We start from the raw sequence: 22,604 nt of genomic DNA, 5'->3' as shown, positions 1-22,604 counted from the left end.
ATGTTCCAGACTCGAGCGCCAGGTTGGCAGCACAATGTTCGACGATCCCTGTCTTTGTGACAGATTACCCTATCTGTTCCCCTAATAATTGAGTCCCCCACTACCAGCACCTGCCTGTCCTGCCCTGCTCTCCTATTTCCCCCCTTACTGGGGCCGAAACTCCTCCGGCTTTCAGAGGACATGCCTTGCTGCAGCAGTGCTATCCCTGTACTGACACCACCCTCATGCCAACTTTGCAAACTTATTGGAGTGTGCCAGATCAGGACTAGCCTCCCTGTCACTCTTCCTTCTACCCCCCCCTCTAGCTGTCACCCAGCTAGCTGCCTCACTGTCCTGCAGCTCCCTACTACCACCCTCCCCCACATCAACCCCATTGAGCAGCTGCTCAGTGAGCATCAGACTCCTTTCCAAATTGTCAATGGATCTCAGTGTTGTCAGCTGCTCATTTAGTTCCAGTACCTGGGCGTCAAAATGCATAACGTGCTCACATCTCGCACAGCAGTATGCACTTACAACCGGCTGTTCAAGGATTGCATACATGTGGCAAGATGTACACTGGATAGCATTGTCAATAATGGAGCTCATTTCCTAATGGGGATTGCACTAGACAGAAATTTTATGTAAAAAGAAATGTAAAGAATTAATAAAATACAGACTGCAATTCAGTCCAAATTCCTCCCTTCCAAACTCCTTGAATCTAAAGTAACTGAAAAACAAGTCACACAGTTACTTCCGTTTGCACTTATGCTCCGATCACACTCGCTAAGGAAGAAGATTTAAAGAGTTCTTTTTTTTTTTTCCCCCTTTAGCAGCAATCCAACCTACAGCTCAATGCACTTATAAAATAAATGGATAAATGGATAAAACATCTTGATATATCCGTGCAAATTACACTCTGAGGCACGTTGGTCTAATCAGTCTATTTTAAACTGTGTTTGTTACATTGGGTCCGTTTTTGGTGCATTTTTAATATGATCCAATAAAATTTGTGAATTTTAAAGGCTTTTTCTATGTAGTACGTCACTTTTCCCTTATTTCATTTATCTTAAATTCTACTAAATATGGGTTTTCTCTCTAAGTGCAACAGATTCAATCATAATTGAAGCACTTCATTGAACATTATACTTTTATAGTGGTTCATAGAAATATAACTCTTATCAGACATATCCTCCTTTCGAGAGTTTTCATGCTAATGCATTGCCAAAAAATTGTTTTTTTTACAATTAATCCCTGAATGAATCTATTAAAGGGGTTGTCCACTACTTTCACATTGATGCCCTATTCATAGGATAGAGAATCAATGTTTGATGTGCCGAGGTCCTGCATGCAGCACCCCCACCGATCAGCTGTTATCGGTGCCGGCGGCCACCGGTTGGACGTCCTCACCTGCGGTGCTTGGCCGTCAAGTTGTAGTAGGCGGTGCTTGTTAGTGCACATCCACCGCACATTCAATTGAATGGGAGGTGGATGTGTAGTACCCCGCGGCGGCCACTACAGATAGACGGCCAAGCACCGCAGGTAAGGACTTCCAGCTGTCAACTGCCGCTGCCGGCACTGTTAAGATCTGATCGGTGGGGGATAGGCATCAATGTGAAAGTAGTGGACAACTTCTTTAACTTTTAACAAAGGTTGAAAATGGAAAATGTTGCAAGAATAAAACAGGGCAATCAAACCAGCACCAGAAAACAAACACAAAACTTGCCTAAAACGGAAAGTTTTTTCACAATGTGGGAGAAATTTCTGCAAAATGTGCAGGAATAAAATGCAATCTTATAAAATAAATAGCTACACTAATAGCTATTATAGCAAATGAACTATAATACAGATAATGTAGTCTATTTAGTATATTTTAGTGTATGAACTGACAAGTTTTTTTTATGTATCTTTTTTTTATTTTACATATGCATTGGCATTAAAACTTTTGTAACCTTCAGCCAATGCCCCCCTCCTTCCTGTATCACTTAGTCTCACATGTCCTTCTTTTCAGATTACAGGGTGTCTGCCACAGTTCAGAGCATCAACATTTGGATTTTGGCACAAATTTCACCTTAAGAATTGCAATGGGTGAAATCCTTAGTAAAAATCCATAAATTATTATTTAAATATTTTTTTTCCTATAGAGAAAGCCTAAAATTATGAAGCCTTTCAACCATTTAGATAATTGTGTAACTTTAGTAATGAAAAGGCATGAAACTTTCAAATTTCTTAGAAATCTAATACAGCACTCTTGGGTAGACAACATTTGCTGTCTTGTTCTCTGGTGAGTAGGTTGAAAAAAGATCTAAGTCAATCAAGTTAAACCTTCAACCTATGTAACTATGAGTATGTAATAGTTTCTGTCTGAGCCAACTATATAGCAGGCAACATACTGCTCCGAAAGAAGCATGATTGTTTCAAGTTTACACCAGCAATTTTCAGGGACAGGTTTTGTGCCTTGTGAATTATCATTGCAAAAGAAAATCAGACGGAAACTTTAGTCTCTTAAGGCGCAATGGTGAATGATTTTCATTGTGAATTAGAGGGATTCAAGAATAACGCCATCTTCATACTGAGTAGAGCCAGTCAGCATTGGCGCATCAATCACAAAAAGCATGCATTGTTTGACAACGAGTTGTGTTTCATTGCAAAGTCGCAGTATAAATATATTTCTCATCAAATTTATCATTAGTATTAATGGACCTCAAACTTTCAGTTTTAAGCCATGTAGCAGCGTTGCAGTGAATTTCATGGAATTAAAAAATTTGAAAGGGTGTTTTATGGTATCCTCAATATTTATAGTGTTTTCAACAAATATTCCTCTCACAATTTGAAATTTGATCACTTTAATTGCGTCGATCCGTGGAGCCAAAATTGCTCATTCTCAAAGCCAAAGATAGTAAACATCCCTTCCTTCCTGGTTCAAATACATTAGAAATGCCAGAATGTACATCGTTCTTAAAGTCAGAAAGTAATAGAATAGCATTGCAGAATTTGTCATGAAAAGACACTCTTCCACTGACATCATTGACTTGGTTGCTTCAAATTTTTAGCTGTATCTGTGAATATTGCCATGCATTATCATCGGCAGAATGCAGTGCACAAATGAATGTAAACATTGTAACCTTATGCCAAAGTAGTGAAGCTTTCAGGCAAGCATATTGTTTATCTGCTACCATGGCTCTTTGCATGATCTGCAATATTTGACTAAAGTCTCCAGCATCTGAGCAATACTCTTCTCATTGGTCTACGATCTTGTCTACAGTCTTGAAGTGTTTTGTTGACCGCTTCTGAGCTTTTATTGTATGCCATATTGCATTTGTCCCAGACAATAAATATTCACCCTCTGAGAACATTGCCCATGGCTGATTCTGCTTTCACAATGTAGCAGGTGCTTCCGTCTTGGTTAGATTAAGTGGAAACTTGAAAGTCGACTGGGCAGTTCTGCCACAATTCAGTAGAGTTGAAGCTATGCCAGATGAAGCAGATGAAATGGCAAATTCACTGCCACTTTTTACATTGGCAAGAAGCATATTGTTGAGAAGCATTTTACCAGTTCCTCCGAGCATGAAGGAAATAAGTGTCTCTGGTATTGCTATGCATAACTTGAAGAAGTGTTTCATATATTTTCCTTTGTTCTGGTGCATAGTGAAGCTTTGGCACATTTGCAGCATTGTATTATCTCAGTTGAGATCTTATGTAATTTCTCTGATAACTCATGGCTTACTTGATGAACATGTCATTATGGTGATTGGAAATCAAAGTTTAACATATGTATACAGGTCATTTGCAGCATTTTGTCTTTCTGAAAAAACAGTGCCTAATTCGAGGAATCAACTGCATCAAGCTATTATTTGCCTGTTGTTGGAAAGAGTGCAGGACATCTTCAGCCATTTGTTGTTTGTATTGTTTCCACAGCTCTTGAGGGTTGGAAGGGTGGCAGTATGTCAGGAAAATTGCAAAAAGCTGTTTGATTTTGACATGCAATTTGCTTATGTCTAGTGTTAAGCCACCCCCGTAGTGTTCGGGTTCGGTTCGTCGAACACCGCGATGTTCGAGGAACTGTTCGTCGAACTGTTCGTCGAACACCTTAGAACACCGTCGAACACCGTTAAAACCAATGGCAGGCAAACAAAAACACATAGAAACACACAGAAAACACCTTCAAAGGTGTCCAAAAGCTGACAAACTGCTCAGAAGACGCTCTCTTTAAAAAAGCCGGCCGGCAATTCAGCAGCGGCATACACCGGTACCCGACAATTTAGACCAGAAGGAATAGAGCATCACACATAGATTAGATAGATAGAAACATGTCAGTCACATATATAAGAAGTACAGTGACAGTGTTGGTTACTGTACTTGTCATTTAGTGTTAAAATAAAGCATTTATTAAAAAAAAAATTGGCGTGGGGTTCCCCGTAATTTTAGTCTCTAGCGGAGGTTAAGCAGATGGCTGGGGCAGATGTTTGAAGCCTGGGAAGGGGGTAATACCCATGGAGCTTCCCAGGCTACTAATATCAGCCCCCAGCTGAATACCTAGCCTTTACTAGCTATTAAAATGGGGGACCCCCCCAAAAAATGATGTGGGGTCCCCCCTATTTTAATAGCTAGCAAAGGCTAGGCAGACAGCTGGGGGCTGATATTAATAGCCCAGGAAGGGTGCCATGAATATTGGCCCCCTCCCAGGCTAGAAACACCAGCCGTCAGCTGCCCCAGAAATGGTGCATCCATAGGATGCGCCAATTCTGGCACTTAGCCTCGCTCTTCCCACTGCCCTGTAGCGGTGGCAGTGGGGTAATAGGGCTGGGGTTGATGTCAGCTTATAATGCCAGCTGACATCAAGCCCAGGTTAGTAATGGAGAGGCGTCTATAAGACACCCCCATTACTAACCCCATAGTCAAAGTTAAAAAAACACAAACACCCAGAATAAAGTCCTTTAATTGAAATAAACACACAATTCTTTATTGTTCTAAATTAAACCATACTTACCATCACGCCCATTCCAGGTGAAGCCAACGATCTCCTGCAATAAAAGAAAAATAATAAAGCAACATCATCCTTACCTTTCCATGGTTCCCAGGACAGCTTCAGCTCTGCTACATCGAGATGACAGGCTGGACCGCAGCAGAAAGCTGCCATCCATCCTGTCATTCCACAGACACTGAGAAGCGCAGGCATGCTTGCGCTCCTCAGTGTCTCGCTGTGACGGCATCCAGATGAGCCGAGTTCATGTCCAATGAACTCAGCTCACCTCATGTACGTCACTGACAGCGTGGGAAAATTCTCCTGCACTCAGCGCTTCAGCGTGAGTATTCTCCCACGCTGTCAGTGACGTGCATGAGGTGAGCTCATGTCCAATGAACTCAGCTCACTTCATGCACATCCCTGACAGCGTGGGAAAATTCTCCTGCACTCAGCGCTTCAGCGTGAGAATTTTCCGACTCTGTCAGTGACGTGAATGAGGTGAGTTCATGTCCAATGATCTTAGCTCACCTCATGCACGTCACTGACAGCGTGGGAGAATTCTCACACTGAAGCGCTGAGTGCAGGAGAATTTTCCCACGCTGTCAATGACGTGCCTGAGGTGAGCCGAGTTCATTGGACATGAACTCGGCTCATCTTTATGCCGTCACAGCGAGACACTGAGGAGCGCAAGCATGCCTGCGCTTCTCAGTGTGTGCAGCATGGCAAGCTGGTTGGCAGCTTTCTGCTGCGATCCAGCCTGTTATGTGAATGTAGCAGAGCTGAAGCCGTCGTGGGAAACCATGGAAAGGTAAGGATGATGTTGGTTTATTATTTTACTTTTATTGCAGGAGATCGTTGGCTTCAGCTGGAATGGGCGTGACGGTAAGTATGGTTTAATTTAGAACAATAAAGAATTGTGTGTTTATTTCAATTAAAGGACTTTATTCTGGGTGTTTGTGTTTTTTTTTAACTTTGACTATGGGGTTAGTAATGGGGGTGTCTTATAGACGCCTCTCCATTACTAACCTGGGCTTGATGTCAGCTGGCATTATAAGCTGACATCAACCCCAGCCCTATTACCCCACTGCCACCGCTACAGGGCAGTGGGAAGAGCGAGGCTAAGTGCCAGAATTGGCGCATCCTACGGATGCGCCATTTCTGGGGCGGCTGACGGCTGGTGTTTCTAGCCTGGGAGGGGGCCAATATTCATGGCACCCTTCCTGGGCTATTAATATCAGCCCCCAGCTGTCTGCCTAGCCTTTGCTAGCTATTAAAATAGGGGGGACCCCACGTCATTTTTTTGAGGGGTCCCCCATTTTAATAGCTAGTAAAGGCTAGGTATTCAGCTGGGGGCTGATATTAGTAGCCTGGGAAGCTCCGTGGGTATTACCCCCTTCCTAGGCTTCAAACATCTGCCCCAGCCGTCTGCTTAACCTCCGCTAGAGCCTAAAATTATGGGGAACCCCACGCCAATTTTATTTTAAATAAATCCTTTATTTTAACACTAAATGACAAGTACAGTAATCAACACTGTCACTGTACTTCATATATATGTGACTGACATGTTTCTATCTATCTAATCTATGTGTGATTCTCTATTCCTTCTATTCTAAATTGTCGGGTACCGCTGCTGAAATGCCGGCCGGCTTTTTTAAAGAGACGGTGCATGAAAACACTATTATTTTTTTTAATAAATCCTTTACACTAAATGACGAGTACAGTAAGCAACACTGTCACTGTACTTCATATATATGTGACTGACATGTTTCTATCTATCTAATCTATGTGTGATTCTCTATTCTTTCTGTTCTAAATTGTCGGGTACCGGTGTATGCCGCTGCTGAATTGCCAGCTTTTCATGTTTCACTGTGAGCACTGTTCCCATCGATTTGAGCAATCACTGTAATGCCACAACCACCATGGCTGTGGCATTACAGTGAGTGGCAGACAATCCCTGCATGATTGGTGCTCTAAATAGCGCCAGACATGCAGGACACGCTTTTGGTGCACGAACAGTTATCGAACATAACCTCGAACAGCCGAATTTTTTGCAAATCGTTCGGGTTCGTCGAACGACTCGAACACCGCCAAAAACAGCTCGAATTTGAGATTGGCGAACAGTTCTAGTCGAACACCGCTCATCTCTACTTATGACTGTCTCTTGAAGTCAATCATGCTGTTGTTGGTCATTCTCAAGCAAGTTAAGTTTCAAGCAAGCTTCTTTGTTTGAATGTCGAAGAGTTCCGTTTACTGTCATTAATGCTTCAAAGAATGTGATCCCTCAAACAACAAGAAGCAGCATATGAAGATAAAATCACTCTTCAAAGTTACGATGAAGAGTGTAGCCTCTGCTCAGTAGATTCTGAGCTCTTTGCACTGCATTGTCAATACTAAAATACCGGTACATTATCTGGCTATTTTCCAAGTGAACACAGAGATGCTGAACCATCGAATGTAGCTTATGAATGGGAAATACATAAATTTGCCAGATAGCTTTGTTGTTACTTGGGTAACAGCTATATTAATACTGTTGAACTTCATCTGCAACAGTTTTCTCAATTGTGATAGCAAAAATTGACAAACTGGAACCCTTCTAAACATATTTGCAGAGTTGCTTGATTGCCAAGACTGAACTGTAGAATTCCACATTGATGTGGACAATAAATACCTTGCACAGAAGCAGTGAATATGGAACAACCAATCTGTTGTCAATTTCAACATCTTTCACCTTTAATGAATCATAAACCACCTTTAACAGGGTTTCTACCCTGGGAAAATGGGTACCAATCGCCATCTCTCTGCATTTCATAAATCAACTGCCTTGGGTATCTCTTTTAGCATTTACTCTGGTCCATCAGCCTGGAATGGGTGAGTTGGTCCACAGGGTCCATGAATAATGTACTTTATCAGCGATGGAAAAAGAGCAGGATCAACTTATTTTTTTGAGTATTTTAATAACAAATCTTTTCCTTCAGCCACAATAAAATGTGTTAGTGTGGCAATCCTAACTTTTGCCATTTAATTGTGTAAAACCAACACTGAGGCTTCAAAAAACACAACCCCTGATGACAAAGTCCATTAGTTTGGTCTCTCTTAGCTGAAAGACTCGTATAATCAAGTCATGTCACACAATTTAGCCCTGGTTGAGGAACTACATTCTTCTAATATCCAACCAATCTTGACTGCATATGAAAGTAATGAAAAGGTCTCGCTAACCATATTTGTGAACATACAGTTGTGCTCAAAAGTTTACATACCCCGGCAGAAATTTGCTTTCTTGGCCTTGTTTCAGAGAATATGAATAATAACAAAACAACTTTTTCTGCACTCATGGTTATTGGTTGGATGAAGCCATTTATTGTCAAACTACTGTGTTTTCTCTTTTCAAATCTTAATGACAACCAAAAAGATCCAATTGACCCAGATCAAAAGTTCACATACCCTGGTGATTTTGGCCAGAATTTGACACAAATGGGTTTGAATGGCTACTAAAGGTATCATCCTCACCTGTGACCTGTTTGCTTGTAATCAGTGTGTGTGCATAAAAGCTGAGTGAGTTTCTGGGATCCAGACAGACTCTTACATCTTTGATCCAGCCACTGACGTTTGTGGATTGTGAGTCATGGGGAAAGCAAAAGAATTGTCAGCGGATCTACGGGAAAAGGTAGTTGAACTGTATAACACAGGAAAGGGATACAAAAAAATATCCAATGAATTGATAATGCCAATCTGCAGCATTAAAACTGTGATTAACAAATGGAAAATCAGGTGCTCTGTAAAAACCAAACCATGGTCAGAGCAACAAAAATTTCGGCCACAACTGCCAGGAAAATTGTTCAGGATGGAAAGAAAAACCCACAAATCACATCAGCTGAAATTCAGGACTCTCAGAAAACTAGCATTGTGGCTGTTTCAAGATACACAACAAGGAAGCACTTGAAGAAAAATGAGCTGCATGGTCGAGTCGCCAGAAGAAAGACATTACTGCACAAACGCCACAAAGTATCTCACCTACAATATGCCAAACAGCACAGAGACAAGCCTCAAAACTTTTGGAACAAGGTAAATTGGAGTGATGAGACCAAAATTTAACTTTTTGGCCACAACCATAAACGTATCATTTGAAGAGAGGTCAACAAGGCCTGTGATGAAAAGAACACCATTCCTACTGTAAAGCAAGGAGGTGGATCGCTGATGTTTTGGGGATGTGTGAGCTACAAAGGCCCAGGAAACTTGGTAAAAGTTGAAGGAAAGATGAATGCAGCACATTATGAGCAAATACTGGAAGCAAATTTGCACTCATCAGCCCGGAAGCTGCACATGGAATGTACTTGGACATTTCAACATGACAACGATCCAAAACACATGGCCGAGTCGACCTGTCATTGGCTACAGCAGTAGAAAGTAAGGCTGCATTCCCACTATGCGTTTTTCAAGCATTTTTGCAGCGGAATTTCCGCAGCGAAAACGTTTAAAAAATCCTTGGTAATACGTACCCCATGGTCCCCAATGATAATCCGCATGTGCTATGCACATGCTGCGGAAATTTCCGCTGCAGATTATCATTGCAGAAAAATAAGCAGCATAAATTTTGCGGACACGCAGCGTAATTGCCGCCATTGACTTGCATTGAATTGCTTAATATCCGCATGACTACATGTGCACATACGGATATTAAGCGATTCAATGTGCAGATGGTACCCGGGTCTGGAGAAGAGGAGACTCTCCTCCAGACCCGGTTATCATGGTACCTGTTAAAAAAAGAATTTAAAATAAAAAATAAACAATAAACACATACTCACCTTCCGATGTCCCCCGGTCTCCTGTATGATGCGTCCTGGCTCCCCGACGGCTCGCGATGATCTAAAAGGACCTTCCATGACGTCATTTAGTCATGTGACAGGTCATCCGGCCACTGACGTCTGCGGTCGCTTGACCTGTCACATGACTAAATGACATCATGAAAGGTCCTTTCACACCACCGCGAGCCGTACAAGAGACCCGACGCAGTGGAGGAAAGACCGGGGGCCATCAGAAGGTAAGTATAATGTTTTTTTTTTTTTAATTTTTATCATTTTTATTCTTTTTTTTCAACTATTAACTTGGTCACATTATATAAATCCATGCCGGTTGCATGGATTTATATAGTGTGACCAAGTTTTCAAGCACTTTTCCAAGTGATGCTAAAATCGCTTGGAAAAGTGCTTGATAATCCGCATGCTGAAATGCATGCAAAAACACTTGACAAACGCTTCTACCTGGCAGGAAAAACACATGTAAAATCCGCATGCGTTTTTCCTGCCAGGGAGATGCGGAAAAAATCTGCAGCTTTTCTGCATCGTGGGCACTTAGCCTAAAGGTTCTGGAGTGCCATCTCAGCCTCCTGACCTCAATATCATTGAGCCACTCTGGGGAGATCTCAAGCACACAGTTCATGCTAAACAGCCCAGGAATTTACAGGAACTGGAGGCTTTTTGCCAAGAACAATGGGCAGCTTTATCATCTGAGAAAATGAAGAACCTCATCCACAACTACCACTAAAGACTTCAAGCTGTCATTGATGTTAGACTGGGCAATACACGGTATTAAGAACTGGGGTATGTGAACTTTTGATCGGAGTTATTTGGATGTTTTTGGTTGTCATTAAGATTTAAAAAGAGAAAACACAGTAGTTTGACAATAAATTGCTTCACCCAACCAATAACTATGAGTGCAGAAAAAGTTTTATTTTTTATCATTCCTATTCTCTGAAACAAGGCCAAGAAAACAAAAAGAGGATTGCTCACCTTTTTGGGTTGTGAAATGCACAACACATGTGGTAGGTATAATGGAAGGCTGCAGGCAGAACTGAGTCCACAGAGGAATAAACAACAAAGCCAGAAAGGATAGGAATGGTTCCAATTAAATCCACGCTCCTCCACACATGGATAAGGAATCAAAGGTTCAATTAAAGTCCATCTCTTAAGGCTAAAAAACTATGCATTTTGTGGACGTCCTGTCCACTTCCTCCGGTATATCCTTCTGTGGATTCAGTGCTGCCTGCAGCCATCTATTATACCTACCACTTGTGCATTTCACAACCCAAAAAGGTGAGCAATCCTCTTTTTGTTTTCTCATGACTTAATCTCGTAACAGCTCTATTTGCTCCTCTTTTTATTTATTTTTAATGCAATCTTGGGCATGCTCGTGCATGTGCCACAGGCAACCAATAAAGAAAGAAGGCAGGATGACATGTTGAATAATAATGTCCGGTCTCCTGTAAATCAGAATTGCATCCAGTAGCTTGAAATATTTAGGTGAACACAGTTGCACCTGATGTGTCTTAATATATAAGTTAGTCTTTTAGATTCAACCTTGGCATAAACATCGACTAAAGATTGATGAGTCAAGTCGCCAAAATCTAGTAGCCAATTTTCTATTCTCGAATCACTGCTTTGAACCATCATCATGGAAGCATAGAAATCCATGCAAAACACCATCATATACTGAAATGGTACCCCTTTTACTGATTTGGAAAATCCACCAATCGGTCTTCATAGGTGATTTGAATGAGATAAAAATGTATTTCGAATAAAAGTTACAATCAAAAATGGATAGATACATATAAAATTTTACAAAAGTGTATATGGATACCCCTGTGAACATGAGATGGGGGTCTGACCTGTTGAAAAACTGCAGTATTTAAATCAAAATTCTTGCACACAGGCATACAGTTTCTATACATATCCAGAACAAAGAATGTTGAAAATAAGTAATAATTAAACATTTCATAAGCAAAACATAAACAATTATTATTTTTCAAGTATAATTCTGTTGCAAGAGACTTCCCGGTGTCTTCCTTCTGTTAGTACATTTTATCTATGGAATATCATTTTACCGAACATTTTAGCAATATCTGAAGGGTTAGAATTGGTTTCTTTTAGGTGAAACAAAACATGATTTTCCAAAGCTAGTATTCAGCTGGCATATAACAATTAATATTGTAAATCTATAGATTATAATAGCTGAATTAATTATTTTCTTTATCATCATTATTACCTGAGGAATGTAAAAGTGATCATTGGATTGTCCAAAACCATGATTCTGGTACCTTCATTGATTGGTGCATTGAATGTTCCAATATTCTTTCAATAGTAGACTTAAACAATCATTAGGATGGATTGTGCTGGTGAAACATGTTTTGCAACATTCGGACAATGTGTGGATTAATGAGCGGATTTTTTCTATGATGGGCATCTACTTCTGCAGTACTGTGACCTAACAAAAAACCCTGAACACATAGGAGGCAATGGTTCCACAATGTCTTCATTAAATGGTGGCAAAAAAGATCAGCTTGTGTGGTAGACTTGCATCTGGGTCTTGAAAATTGGTATTTATCCCAGCTCTAACAAATCTTTTCCACATGCAAATGACATAATCTGGAAGGCATTGCTGTAGACCTGAATATGGTTCAGAAACTTGGCAGAGTGTGGGGAGGAACCATCAAGGAAAGTTTTGAGCTCATCTCGTGGAACATGTAATTGGGTATTCTGACCTTTCTTCCAGAGCAGTACGTCACTGTTATCATACTGACATGGAGAATTATGTTTCAGAGTAATTTTTATCACAGAATGAGCACAGTAAAAATAAAATCCCACCATAAATGGCAAAAATAAAACATTTTGTTTAATGTACTTGGTTGCTGACCAATAGCATCGCTATACCGGCACTGCATCTCTACGTGGTCATCAGACTCGATCAAATATTACTGCGGTAATAATCCTGATATTTTTTGTAAGCAACAAAATATTATTCTCCATTTAAAGTCTGCCAGTTGTGTGTCAAAAACATATCCACACTTGGTCGCTTGCCAATAGCATTGCTACACCGCCACTGCATTTCTATTCTATGTGGTCATCAGACGTGATCAAATATTACTGCGATAATAATCTGACATTTTTTGCAAGGTGCAAAATATTATACTCCATTTAAAATGGGCAAGGTGCGTGGTAAGGGATGGGGAAGTGGACGTTATTCACGCAAAGGCCGGGGCTGTGGGCAAGATGAAGCTCTGTCTGCTGAGGGAGCTCAAAAAGCACCCACATTATGTCGACCTAGCTTCCTGTCCCACCACTCCAGAAGCCAGAGCAGTGTGAAAAGGTTGTTGGTTGATTAGCAAATAATGCATCCAGTCAGTTTGCCACCACCCTGTCTTCCACACGATGCAGTCTCAGTAGCCGTGAGTCTGGGCCAAATATTCCCCCTCCTTATCCTCCTTCCTCCCACCATGCTGAGTGCCCAGAGACAAGTGATCCCACACTTGGGCACTCCGAAGAGCTGTTCACATTTCCATTTATTGATTTTGGCTTCTCGCTCTGTCCGCTTCATGCTAGGCACGAGGAGATCGCATGTAGCGATGCCCAAATATTTGAGCAGCCTCTTTCACACCACGGCGATGGTGGGAAAGTGAAATTACTGTCACAAGAGGTGGATGATGATGAGACACAATTGCTATCAAGTCAGGAGGAGGCCCAGAGTGCGTATGTGGAAGATGAGATTGTGGACGATGAAGTCACTGGCCAAACCTAGGAAGGTGACGTGCATATTGAGGACAGCAGCACAGAGGGAGAGGGAGGTGTAGCACTACGACAGGCAGATAGAAACAGTGTGGTGGCCACAGACACAAGGTAGGCAACTGTTCCCCAAAACACCAATAAGAGGGAAGTTGCCAGTCCAACTGTTAGGTCTTCCCGAGTCTGGCTCTTTTTTAAAGACTGCCCAGTTAACCCCAAAAAAAAACCATTTGCCACATCTGCCATGACAGCATCAGCAGGGACAGCAAAACTACCAGCCTGACCACCACCAGCATGCTCAGGTACATGACAGCAAAGCACCCGACTAGTTGGGCCAAACGCCAGGGTCCAGAAACAGTGTCTGCGGGTGACACCACTGCCTGCTCCGCTGACGCAGGCAAAGATGCCTCCCAACCTGCACCTGTCGTTGCACACTTGCAACCACCACCATCAGCATCCACGTCCTTGTCCCAGCGCAGCATTCAGTTGTCCCTACCCCAGTACTTGGAATGCAAGTACAAATATGCAGCCAGCCCCTCACCCTCCCACAGGCCACAATGCTAAACTGCAACATTTCTCGATTACTTGCACTGGAAATGTTGCCTTTTAGGCTTGTGGAGGCGGAAGCTTTCTGTAATCTAATGATGGCGGCTGTCCCTTGTTACTCGGTCCCCAGCTGCCAATTTTTCTCCCAGTGTGCTGTCCCCACCTTAACCCCTTTACCCCCGAGGGTGGTTTGCACGTTAATGACCAGGCCAATTTTTACAATTCTGACCACTGTCACTTTATGAGGTAATTACTCTGGAACGCTTCAACGGATCCCCCTGATTCTGAGACTGTTTTTTCGTGACATATTGTACTTAATGATAGTGGTAAAATTTCTTCGATATCACTTGCGTTTATTTGTGAAAAAATAGGAAATTTTGCGAAAATTTTGAAAATTTTGCAATTTTCAAAATTTAAATTTTTATGCCCTTAAATCAAAGAGATATGTCACACAAAATAGTGAATAACTAACATTTCCCACATGTCTACTTTACATCAGCACAATTTTGGAACAAAAATTTTTTTTTAGTAGGGAGATATAAGGGTTAAAAGTTGACCAGCGATTTCTCATTTTAACAACAAAATTTACAAAACCATTTTTTAGAGACCACATCACATTTGACATGACTTTGAGTGGCCTTTATAACAGAAAGCACCCAAAAGTAACACCATTCTAAAAACTGCACCCCTCAAGGTGCTCAAAACCACATTCAAGAAGTTTATTAACCCTTCACAGGAATTTTTGGAATGTGGAAGAAAAAAATGAACATTTAACTTTTTCCACAAAAATTTTACTTTAGGCCCAAATATTTTTTATTTTTCAGGAGTAGCAGGAAAAAATTGACCCCAAAATTTTTTCACCTGAGCACGCAGATACCCAATATGTGAGGAAAAACCACTGTTTGGGCGCACGGCAGGGTTTGGAAGGGAAGGAGCGCCATTTGACTTTTTGAATGTAAAATTTGCTTGAATAATTAGCGGACACCATGTTGCGTTTGGGGAGCCCCTGATGTGCCTAGACAGTGGAAACCCCCCACAAGTGACACTATTTTGGAAACTAGGCCCCTTAGGGAAATTATCTAGATACGTGGTGTGCACCTTGAACCCCCAGGTGCTTCACAGAAGTTTATAACATTGAGCCGTAAAAATAAAATTTTCACATTTTTCCAACAAAAATGTTTTTCAGCCCCCAATTTTGCATTTTCAAAAGAGTAACAGGAGAAATTGCACCATGCAATTTGTTTTGCAATTTCTCCTGAGAAAGCCAATACCCCATATGTTGGGGAAAACCACTGTTTGGGCGCACGGCAGGGTTCGGAAGGGAAGGAGCGCCATTTGACTTTTTGAATGTAAAATTTGCTTGAATAATTAGCGGATGTGCCCCTGATGTGCCTAAACAGTGGAAACCCCCCCACAAGTGACACCATTTTGGAAACTAGACCCCTTAGGGAACTTATCTAGATGTGTGGTGAGCACCCTGAACCCGCAGGTGCTTCACAGAAGTTTATAACATTGAACCGTAAAAATAACATTTTCACATTTTTTCAACAAAAATGTTTTTCAGCCCCCAATTTTGCATTTTCACAAGGGTAACAGGTTGTGTTTGGGGAATCCCTGATGTGCCTAAATAGTGGAAACCACCACACCCTCCCCCCAGTGACTCCATTTTGGAAGCTACACCCCTCCAGGATTTTATCAAGGGGTATAGTGAACATTTTGACCCCAAAGGTACGACACAGAATTTGATAACAGTAGGTCATCATATTGAATAAGTTGTCATTAGTCTTGAGTGCAAGTGCTCGCCATTTGAGTTTGCATCAGGTACTTGGGTATGCACCAAGTATCGCGGGTGCTCAAGTGACATGCTCGAGTCCCTGCCCCGCATTTTCTTTTTATTAGACACCCAAGAAAAACATGCGGGGATCGCTTGTGCATCGCAGGCAATCCCAGCAAGGTTTTTTAGACTGTATAACAGCTGCAAAACATTTGGGGAGGAGACTCGAGCATGTCACTCGAGCACCTGCCATACTCTGTGCATACCCAAGCTCCCGATGCAAACTCAAGTAGCGAGTACTTGCGCTCACTAGTCGCCATATCGTCGGCATTTTTTTTTAACTTTACTTCTGAAAAAATCCCAACCCGAACCTTAGCCCAACCCATGCCCAACCCTAACCCTAGCTCTAGCCCAACGTTAACCCAAACCCTAGCACAACTCTAACCATAAAGTTTATTTTTTACGCCGTTCCTCATGTGGTATAAGTGATTAGACGACGTTATTCTTCGGGTCGGTGCGATTACAGCGATGCCAGATTCATATCGGGTTTTTATGATTGACAGCTGTCACACACTAAAAGACGCATTTTTTTGCAAAGACTAGTTTTTGCATCGCCATATTTTGAGAGCTACAATTTTTCCATATTTCGGCCGACAGAGTCATATGACGGCTTGTTTTTTGCGGGACAAGTTGACGTTTTTATCGGTATCATTTTCGGGCAAATGACATTTTTTGATCGCTTTCTATTCCGATTTTTGGGAGGCAGAATAAACAAAAGCCAACAATTCAGGATTTTATTTTTTTTTCTGCCGTTTTGCGTGTGGTAAAATTGATAAGGCAGCTTTATTCTTCGGGTCAGTACGTTTACAGCGGCACTGCATTTTTTTTTTTAATATATTTTGGCACTTTTACACAAAATTCTATTTTCTATAAAATAGTTTTTAGTTTTTGCATTGCTTTATTCTGAGAGCTATAACTTTTTTATTTTTTCGGCTGATGGAGCTGTATTGTGGCTTGTTTTTTGCAGGACAAGATGACGTTTTCAGCGGTACCATTTTTATTTACATTCGTCTTTTTGATCGCATTTATTCCATTTTTTGTTTGGCGGTACGATGATAAAACATTGTTTTATGTTTAGTTTTTTTTTTTTTTTTTTACCGTGTTCACTAAAGGGGTTAACTAGTGGGATAGTTTTATAGGTCAGGTTGTTCCGGATGCGGCGATACCAAATATGTGTACTTTTATTGGTTTATTTTTTTTTTTCATAAGATTATTTATTTATGGGTACAACATATATATAAATTTTATTATTTTTTTCATTTTTTTTTAAATATTTTTACAATTTTTTTTTTTTTTTCACTTTCTAACATTTTTATTACTTGTTCACATTGTCCTACTATGGGACTTTCACTTTTTGCAGCCTGATCACCTGCATGGCATAGAGAGCAGCAGCTCCCTATGCCATGCAGCCTGTCAGCGCTGCACAGGGAGAAGTTACTTTGGTCGTGCACTGCGCATGACCAAAGCAACTTCCTGCCTCCTGGTGACCCGGATGTTGTCATGATGACGTCGAGTCACCATGGCAACATCTGGGACCGGATTCAGACACCGCTGGACGCCGGCAGAGAAGCTAAGTATAGCGCTTACCTCCTCTTGCCACCGGAATTCTGCGATCGATTTCGATCGCAGCATTTCGGGGGTTAATGTTCCGGGAGCGGTGCGGGACTGCTCCCTGCACATAGCACAGGGTGTCAGCTGTGACAATCAGCTGACACCCGGCGGCGATCTCGCCCGCACCGCTTGTGTGCGGGCGAAATCGCCAGGGCGTATTAATACGTATCAGTCCCATAAGGCCCAGGGCATAGATACATACTAATACTCCCTGGGTCAGAAAGGGGTTAAACAATCTCATGTCCCAGAACATTACCTTACCAGCGCAGTAACTGGGAAGGTCCACCTAACCACGTACACGTGGACAAATGCTGGGGGCCAGGGATAGTACATTTCACTGACCGCACATTGGGTGAATATTGTGGAAGTAACACGTCCTTCCAACGCCAAGGATTATGGGCCCTGGCTGCACCTCCTCCTCTTCAGCCTCAGTCTCTGACATGACCATCTCAGTCAGAAGCTGGAAGCTCTGTAGCACTGCCAAGTGGCAACAGGCTCTGCTGAAGCTAATCTGCTTAGGTGACAAACCGCACACCACAGCAGAGTTATTGAAAGCTGTAACAGCAGGCAGATCTGTGGCTCTCACTGCTGAACCTACAACCAGGCATGTTCGTGTGTGACAATGGCCGGAACCTGGTGGTGGAGAAATGACAGTCGTAGTAGATACATAGCAGATACTAGCTCTGAAGCTTAGCAACCTTGCACACGTATGATTATTGCTTTAAACTCCTTGGTGCTGCATCCAAAAAAAAACAACACAATGGGCAGCACTTTGAACACATTTTAAAAGTGGTCATAAACTTGTAAAAAACTCATGAAAGAATAAAATTACGTTAAAACCAAGCAAACTATTGTTTTTCTTATGAAATTCTCAATACGTTTGATGTGTCACATGACCCTCTTCCCATTGAAAAAAATAAAGTTGGATCCAAAATAACCAACTTCAAAATGGCCGCCATGGTCACCACCCATCTGGAAAAGTTTTCCCCCTCTCATATACTAATGTGCCACAAGCAGGAAGTTGATATCACCAACCATTCCCATTTAATTTAGGAATATCCATATAAATGGCCCACCCTGTATTGAAAGCAATGCAAATGTGCAAAAACGTATCAAAAACCTACGTGTGAAAATACCCCAAGGTGTAGAGGAGCATTTTTATTTTTGGTTATTTATTTTGCCTTATATACAAGTCATTACCCTGGAAAGAATGTTTCTTAAATTTTTTTCCAGGAAAATCCATTTTACCTTCATTTTTGTATGTTTTATTGTCAGTCCATAAAAGTGGTGTAATACTCCAACAACATTGTTCACAGCAGTGACCTGGGATTCAGAGATGCTTCCAGAGGTCTTCCCCATGCTGCTCCGATGTAATTTCAGCACTGTTGCTCGGGGGGCCGCCGGAAAAATGCTTGAGTTTCCCAATGACTTACTTTTGTACTCGTTACTCAGGTCGAACAACTGAGCATTACGATTTACTCAATCCGAGTAGAGCGTACCAGAGCATTTTAGTACTCGCTAGTGATGAGCGAGTATGTTCGGTTAACCCTTTCGGCAAGTATGCTCGGGCGAGTACCGAGTATCTTCAGCGTGCTCAGTGATATGTTTGAATCACTCCCGTGTGCATGATTTGCGACTGTTTGACAGCTTTAATACATGTGAGGAATTCTTAAGAAACAAGCATTCATCACATGTATTAAAGCTGTCAAACAGTCGCAAATCATGCACACGGGAGTAATTCACATATCATCGAGCACGCTGAAGATACTCGGTACTCGCCTGAGTATACTCGCCGAAAGGGTAAGCCAAAAATACTCGCTCATCACTAGTGCTCGCTCATCGCTAGTGACTACTAAAATGTGGTTTACTGTATTTTGGTGTCTGCCTCGAATAAACAGTTTTGTGTATTGAATAGAATGTAAAAGTCACAAATATGAATAGACTTTTATTTTGTCTTCCCCTTTTTGTTACTAACAATATGGTACCTTGTACACTAATACACAGTGGCATCACAAATGTGAAGAGTCTCTTATTTTGTCTTATCCTTTTCGTCACCAAAAATATATACAAAAGTTATACAATATAGTTTACAATACAATATGGATTACTAATAAGAGTCAAATGTTGGAATAAACAAACTCCATCTACACCAAAAAACTGTGAACTCAATGCATCATTGTTATTTTTTTTGGTCACTTTTGTTTTTTTGTCTTGTGGTATTTTCCGATATTTTTACATCAAATTCATAAAATTGGTATATGTGGCTCATGAATTCTGTCTTAAGCCTGCTTTGCAACTTTTTAACAAAAAAAGGGGCATGTTATGGTAAAATGTCACTCATTTTTAGGCATATTTTCCAATGTTTTAAGCTTATATAAAGTCACTTGAGAGGAACTAGTACATTTGAGACACAATTTGCGACTTTCTGAAAAGTTGCAAATGATGAAACATATGAAAACATTAGAAAACCCTAAATCCAATCCACAGTGATGAACTTAAAAAAAAAAAAAAATGCTACGACCACATAAAAAACTGTCTTTAAAAACGGTTCAAATGAAGAGATGAATATGACACAAACAAAAAAAAGCATGCAAACACCAAAAATTACAATAATGAATAAGACATTGTCTTTTAAAGCTCTGTCCCACTGTATTCTTTTGAGATAAAGGTTAAGAGTAGTGATGAGCGAACGTGCTCGCCACTATTCGGTACTCTCCCGAGCATCACGGTGCTCGACAAGTTCGGCGCTCGGCTCATATTTTTGGCTTTCTCAGGTGGGAGCTCGGTTCCCCACCCTACATGTTTGGCGCGCTTTATATAGCTAATGAACATGCAGGGATTGCTTGCCACGTACTGTAATGCCGTAACCATGTTGGTTGTGGCATTACAGTGATTGGCTGGCCACATAGCGTCATCGGTTCTATTTAAGGCCCGGTGACGCTAGGCTCGTCACAGTCTACCGCAGAAACAGGGAGAGTAGGGAGAGATGCTACTGTCTGAGGGAGATATTTGCTTGTTTATTAGTTAGTGTAGGTATTCCACAACATTTCTATTTATCCATCTGAACTAACAGTCCTTCTGAGGACTAATCCAGCTGCATATATTCAGTGGTGATAGCAGGAGTTAGACAGGCAGCAGGCAGGGTTTGTGGCTGTGTATATAGCACAAGAGGGTCCATTGCACGTTCGGTCAGCTGCTGCGGTTACAGATATTTGTAGACATAGCCCCAGATATCAGGGGCCAGGGCTAATTTTTTTGGATCTTAATCCTGATTATTTGCTTAAAAAGCAATCTAGAGTACACCATTTTCTGCTCTGTTTGCTTGTTAGCACTGCAGAATACAGCCAGATCTTTTCCATATTACAGTGATAAAAATCCAGAAATTTGTAGTGAACGTGGAAAATATTGGCCTCCATTTACAGTTTGTTGCACAGTGTCAGTGAAGCTATTCACACATGGTCGCTGTGAAGAATAGTAAACAATAGGGCCGCTATTTAAAACCGCGGGTGTCCATCATACGTATCCCATATAACTGCGGTCCAAATTCAGACATTTCTGGCCTCCATTTACAGTTTGTTGCAGTGTGTCAGTGAAGCTATTCACACGAGGTTGCTGTGAAGAATAGTAAACTACAGAGCCGCTATTTAAAACTGCGGGTGTCCATCAGACATATCACATATAACTGCGTTACAAATCCAGCCATTTGTAGTCAAAGTGGAAAATATTGTCCTCCATTTAGAGAGTTTGTAGCAGTGTGTCAGTGTGCACCATTTTACTACTCCATTTGGTTGTTCGCAGTATACAGCCTTTTGTTTTTTATTTTATTCACATTACTGTATTGTGGAAGCAGAAAAACTTTTTTCAATGATCAGACATGATCCCATAAGACTGCCGTAATAATCCAGCAATTTTTGTGAGCGTGTCAAATATTACACTCCATTTAAAGTATTGCAGTTGTGGTTTCAAACATATTCACAGTTGGTCGCTGACAAATAGCATATTTGTGAACAATGTTGTCAGAGTATTACGCAATTTTTACGGACTGGAAAAAAACAAAAAAAACAAGGTAAAATGAAAAAAATGTTAAGAAACATTCTTTCCAGGGTAATGATTTGTATATAAGGCCAAGGAAATACTGAAAACAAAAGTTATGGACCATGGAAGACATTTATGCGACCAGAATGTACATTAACAGAATAACACTCATCTGGAGCTGATGAAACCACCTGCCATCACCTATCCCTATTGTAAATGCATCTAACAGTGTTATCAATAGGGAATAAAATGGATTTTAATTTTTTGGGGCAGCAGCACGCAGTATAAGGCAATAACACCTGGCTGGATCGGTGTAATACGCTATTCATTCTGCGATACCTCACCCGTAAACGAATTTCAGATAATACAGTTAATATTCAAGAAAATAGAATCTATTTGAATTGTCCTTCCCATTATTAAAGAGTTGGTCTCCTATACTATTATTGCATATGCAGCAATTTCAAGGGCTGACAAAAATTAGGACGCACTCCAATAAACATTTGAAGAGATGTAAAAAAAAATAAAATAAATAAAAACACAGTAGGATCTTTAGTATAAAAACCAGACTCGCCAATGTAACCTCAATGTAATAATCGCATTGTTCAGCTCCTGCACCTTCTCCTCCTGTACGACCTCCATCTCCGAATTGACCACATCAATCACAAGCTGGAAGCACTGCAGCACTGCGTTGGCCAAGCAGCAACAGGCTGTGCTGAAGCTAATATGCTTAATTCTTAGGTGACAAACCTCAGACCGCTGCAGAGTTGTTGAAAGCTGTAACACAGCAGGCAGATCTGTGGCTTTCACCGCTGGACATACATCCAGGCATGTTCGTGTGTGACAATGGCCAGAACCTGGTGGTTGAGAAATGACAGCTGTAGTAGAAATGGTTTCCCTCTATTCCCTGTATACCTAAAGAATATGGCTGTGGTGAAATATAACTCTCTCCGAGAAGCAGCCCTGGCTAATAAAAGTCTGTGTGAAGGTTCCTAGACACTCTATGGCTGCTTTTTTTTTTTTTTTACTGTGGATTGTACGTGCTATGCATGTTATTTCTCAAACCACATAGCAGATCAGGCCAATG

At 41.2% G+C, this 22,604-nt stretch overlaps 1 protein-coding gene across 11 annotated transcripts in view; it reads left to right on the top strand.

The window, feature by feature from the left end:
* Positions 1-22,604, top strand: part of CTNND2 (catenin delta 2) — a 2,090,389-nt gene that overhangs the window by 814,631 nt on the left and 1,253,154 nt on the right. The window lies entirely within an intron of this gene.

The sequence above is a fragment of the Phyllobates terribilis genome, unplaced genomic scaffold, assembly GCF_046119375.1.
Source record: "Phyllobates terribilis strain yellow unplaced genomic scaffold, ASM4611937v1 Scaffold_4__5_contigs__length_816908805, whole genome shotgun sequence".
Taxonomy (NCBI): Eukaryota; Metazoa; Chordata; class Amphibia; order Anura; family Dendrobatidae; genus Phyllobates; species Phyllobates terribilis.
This window is presented reverse-complemented; position numbering and strand designations above follow the sequence as displayed.